Below are 6,000 nucleotides of genomic sequence, written 5' to 3'. Positions count from 1 at the left end.
TGATAACCGACTATTTGACATTGTCCGAACATCTTAACAGTTTACAAAACGATAATATTAATAAAATTTAAGAATTAAAATTTTTGTACTTAAACTACACGTTAAATAGTTTAGTTGTCTGATGATCTTTCACACGCGTATATTCATTTGTATTAATAATTTAAGTAACCGACATTAGAAGAAACAGTAGTTATCAAAACGGAATCTCTCTAAAATTAGTTTGTATAGCAGAACTCATAATGAGATTTAGGCAAACTCGTGAACGGATTTCGAAGAATATTTACAAGAAAATAGATTAGTCCGTAATAGCAGAGAGAGTTTTCACTTCGGGAAATTTACGGTTCTCGTGGGAAACATTTCTTTGTAGATAGCCATGTAGGCTACCCGTGAGAAGCAAAGGCGGGAAGCCAGTTAAGTAAGTTTATAATTTTGTAAAGAAAGCATAATTTGGCAATTTTGCTCTGGAATATTGAATAACCGCTCCTTTATCGATGATTTGTGGCTCCTAAACTTTATATAGTGAAAACAATTTACAAGAACGTCAAAACAGACAAACTTACAGTAACATTGTTTGACATACATTCAGAAACAGATCTACTTCTTAGGAAACAGAGGAATAAACTAAAAGTATAGATATCTTAAACATTACAAACAATACTACCGAACTGGAGCTCCTAACAAGAAGTCCGAAATGATTACACGAAAAAAAAAAACGTATTTCGAATAAAATATTATATTATAAAGGATATTTTTATAGCGAGAGGTTCTATAAAATAAATATTTACGAGCGGGTTCATACTTGTGATATTTCCTTATACCTTCCTCACGATGGAACTATAATACACGTAAAAACTTCTCCCTAGTCACAGGCCACGCATGGCGAAAGATAACATGTCGGTGAGAGGAATATCGCCTCTACAATATTTAAACTTCAAATATCATTGACGTTGGCTAACTTAAGGATCTTTAATGATTAATCATTCTTATAATTTAGTTCTGACATCAAAATATATGTGTCGTAAGTCTGAATCACGTGTTTTATACTTCATATTACAAAAGGGAATCCCTTGATTGCTGCTGGCCCATTATATATCTGTAGTTTAATCATTAGTGAGAACAGACATTGTTTAGTGTCAGAGACGAGATCTAACTCACATTGAATAAAATTCAATATATTTTATATCACGTCTTAATAATACAGTAATCTAATCAACTTTTAAAAAGGGAATTCGTTTTGAATTGAACACTCGACTATCTCTACTGCTATTCATTTCTATTGCAAATGTTTTTTTATATAGATATAAGATTAGAATCTTAAATTATTTTTCGTAACAATTTGAAATCGTATTAACATATATTTATCTCGTTTAAAAAACAATATAACGTTGATTAGGTGATATGATTTTATGAAAGACGTGAAATTCTCTCTATTTCCCACGTTACTGGCAAATTATAGCAATTGAAATGAAAACTATTGATGATAGGATGTAACTCGTGCTCTCAATATTTTGCTTGATCATATACGGGTTTGGAGTTAGCTGTGTTTTATAATTCACATTGTGTATTTTCAGTAAGCGAGGTTAGTAAATAAATATAGTAACTCACAACCGGCGACGACTTCAAATAAACGACCCTCGTTCCATACGACTCGATAAGCTGTGATCATATTGTTATAATATATTGAATAATATTAGTTCATTCTTATAGTGATTTCTATTTAAAAAGTTCTATCGTTTCCGTGTCCTTTTTTAATATGGTTTATTTGCTTTTCTGTGGAAATACATTTGATTTATATAAAAATGTCTAAAAACTCACATTTAGTTTCATTTTAAAGACTTTAAATGTTTTTTGTTTCAATATAATATATGTTACTTAAACAATGTCTTTCTTTTCAGAATCTGTGGACCTGAAGGAGGTTGTGGTGAGTGATATTAGAGAATTATATTTTTTATTGCTATGTTGTGAGTTACGCATTGATTTAATACGTCTACATTGAAATGTTTTGTAATTTTTTTAATAAAGTTACGTTATTTAGCGTCAAAGTTGAAATCGAGATGTCAGCGAACGGATCCTCATATAATTAATAGTTTAATACATCAATTAAAATGCACATGTTAACAGAAGCATCGTTGATAAGACTTCAGCGAGGCGATGATTGTTTAGAGCCTTCCATCGTCCAACTCATTCACGTCAACGGAACGTAATTTGAACGTTGAACATTGTGACAAGACAAACACATCGCGAATAAATATATACAAAAACCACCCCCGCGATAAAAAGAGATAAAACGATGGCCGGCCAATTCTATATGAAAAGCAGACCATTTTTCCACCAATCGCGAGAATTATTGGAAAAACTAGCAAATGAATTTATTATACCCGCCGTGAGCCACCCTCCACCCCCGTCGTATACTCATTATGAATACAAGGGTTATAACATTTTTGAAACGCGAAATGATAATTTTTGTGAATTTTAAATATACTAGCTCCTGCACGCGGAAGGTACTCTCCGATCGAGTTGCTTTAAAGATTTTAATACGAAACTCACGATAACTTCGAAGACATTCATATGCTTCACACTTATTTCATTCTTATCATGATGACATAATATTTTTAGGAGATCTTCAAATCTTTTCTGATTCTTCGACTCCGTGAGAGGAAGCGCATGAAACGTTCGGCCATTAAAACGCGCAGTTCGTTCCGATGGTAGCAAAATTTGTTCATTATATGTCATGGTAATAATGTACAATAATTCCAAACTATAAACAGTGTATTAAACAAAAATTACACTCGTTTAATAATAAAATAATCACGATATACAAAACCTACATATTCATGTCCATGTAATATAAAATATTTCATAAAATTTAATTAATAAGCAAGAATTTATTAAGTATATTTAATAAGTTATGTAAATAAAATGACATGTGTGTCGTCAACGTGACCAGCCACCATAATTATGTAGATGCTGAAGAAGAATATAATTTAGGGTCGAGAATTGTTCCTGAACGCACCTTTAAAACGCGCCTCAACCTGCACACCGCTAGGACGTTGAATATTTCTTTCTCACTTGTTTAATACACAGCATGAATATGAGCGGAGACATCGCGGGAAGCGCAGGCTCTAATTCCGATCGTTTCGATAGCTTTTTCATTCCTTATGATTTATTTGATGTCTAATTTTAACATCTAACAGAATAATGACAACAACGTTACTCAACTGAAATTCCTATCGAGGAATTATGTACAGAATTTGTGTGCTATCAGTATATTTGTTTGTAAATGACATCACTTATGTTATCTACGGGATATATTAAATAAATTTTCTAAGACAGGTCGAGGTTGTCTCATCAAACGACCAACTAACCAACTGTCACATTTATATCATTATGTTCAGGAGTCAGAGACTCAGTGAAGGTAGAGTGTCAGTGACGCGACACAGTTAGACCATCACCCGCAGGATGTTTGATATAACGTTGTACCCGATATTATTATTGAAAATATTTGAGAATACTTTTGGTACAGCTACAGGAGTTGGCTTATGTTTTACAATCCTCTACAATAATTCTATCAAATGAGACCTATATAATGACAAACGTTACATAGTCATTACAAACGAACGCTGCGATATGCATCTCTACAATGTGACTTTTAGTGTTCTGTTAAATATTCTTGACCGGATCTTATATAGCTTTGATCTTTTTATCTGTTAAGTGTAAATATTCAAGTTTAAAATGAAATATAACATAATAATAAGCAATGAAGTTTTTATTCGCGGATTTTTCTTGAAATAAACTTTAATTTACCTCCGATTGTTCTAGAACATCTTCTTTTTCTATTTTTCTGAATTCTTTTTATTTTTAAAACCTACTTCCACCGTCTGTTAAGGTTTTCATTTATCAATATTGAGGAAGGCTCATAGATTCTTAAGCACTATTCAAATGCCTTCAAGTTTCTGTTCCCTCTATATCTTTTAATCAAAACAAACACTATAAGAAGTCGGTTATCTTATTTTTATCGTCGCGTTGGTGGAGTAGTTATAAAATCATATTTTCGAAACACCTCACTCAAGTTCCAACTGCTTACTCGCTGCTAACTAACTCAACATTTTACCCGTGTCCATGCTTTATCATTAAAAACATATAAAAAAAAATAAAACAAACATGATGAATAAAATGAAATTTATTCTCACGTAATGAATTAGTCGTTATAGTGATTATGTTTAGTTGTTTGTAGCATATGTAGCAGACCGTAGCGTTGCGTATCTCGTAGACGTCTACGACGCTCGTGGAAGAAGCATTTATTACGTTATTATAAACCAAGTTTTTAGTCAATTTTATATATATATATACAGAATGTTATATATAGTGTTTAACTATTATTAATACAATTATGTCGTAAAAACTACATTTCATCAAAATATAACACTTCTTAACTTTAAAATCTCTTGTTAACAACCATCTTACAATGAAGCTCTTGTTCATTGTTTGAATGGTTAGGTTTTTCTACACACGTATAGTTAATGTTAAGGTAATTTTGTTAAGAAGGAAAACTGGTTACCATTGCAGCTTAAACAGACCTTGATTAAAACTGAATAATATTATGACTAATTCATTAGTTTCTTTATGAATATGTATCTGTATGTAACCTACTGATGTTATAAGAGTGAGAGGGACATTTCTCTTGTACATATGTTATGTGAAATGACAAGGGGTCTAGTTCCATCAGAGGAGTGACGCCTTGAGCGGAGACAACACATTATGAGTGTGTGTTTTACAACTAATTACAAATAATAAATTATACATATTCGTTGATTACATATATATTATGTTGCGTTTGACATATAACATACTTAGAGACGATTTTTATATTAAATTTGTATGTCTTCTTTGATAATAGTCGTTGATTTAGATTCCAGTACATATGTTGTATAAACTATCGAGCAAATATCTGTTTTTATAACATACAACTAGTTGGTTGTGTGACGTACTGGGCCCGAAACGAACTAAGGCATTAAATAGATTCACGGACGACGGGTCACAGACACTTCTTTGGTGATGACACAAAAATATGCAGAGTTTAAGATGTGACGATAGACCTAAACGGGGGGAGAAAGAGAAAGAATTGGAATGAAGATTTGGCTTTTCCTATTTGTATTTCTAATTGTATCCCGTATCAGAACTTATTTAGAGAGATTCATACCTTCCTTAGAGGCATTTTTGAGAATGTATTATGAAAGATACAATATATTTAGATATTGTTTTATGACAATTTCCTCCTAAATATTTATGAACACGCCGTCAATATGTAATCCAAGCAAGCACTCCGTGACTTCGTTTTCTCGGCGGCGGTCGCCAGGCGATAGTTCGAGGGAAAAACGCGAAATGGCCGTATTGTTTCTACTAATAAAAAGTTCTAATAAACATGCAACTAAGCTCCGGCTTCCGGGCAAATAAAACATAAAAATATATCCTATTTTCATAGGGCGAGGGTGGCGTGGGGTGAGGCACCCCCATCTGCGCAAAAACCCAAAAACATCGAAATGAAAATGAGTAGCGGGGAGGCAGCGAGGCTGTGTTGGTAATTCATTTTTAACATTAAGCCTGTGTGCGTTTTTAAAGTACAGTCGATGGCATTATGTTAATGTGTTATCAAAAAATACTCCGTCCTCTACTACCACTCGGCCGACTATTCTAGAACTTAGTGTTCGCCGTCGCTCATTAGTTGGCAATATAATCATATATTATCTAATTAGGACCTCTTAATTGACTTTTTTTTAAACAAAACTGGACTTGTCCTGATAGAGTGAATGAGTTCATTTGTAACATATGCATTAAAAATAATTATTTAGTATATGTGTCATAAATTAAGTCATTTGTTTACAATAAAACAGTCTGTTTACGGAAACAAACCAGATATGGTGGCCCTTCTCCCCCTACCTCGTAGACGCCTACGCGGTTCGTAGTCTCTGTTGAAGCTGGGTGTCCGCGCCGTTTGTTTTA

The sequence above is a fragment of the Danaus plexippus genome (genome assembly GCF_018135715.1).
Source record: "Danaus plexippus chromosome 13 unlocalized genomic scaffold, MEX_DaPlex mxdp_15, whole genome shotgun sequence".
NCBI classification, from domain to species: domain Eukaryota; kingdom Metazoa; phylum Arthropoda; class Insecta; order Lepidoptera; family Nymphalidae; genus Danaus; species Danaus plexippus.
The sequence above is the reverse complement of the archived record's forward strand: the minus strand, read 5'-3'. Positions refer to the sequence as shown.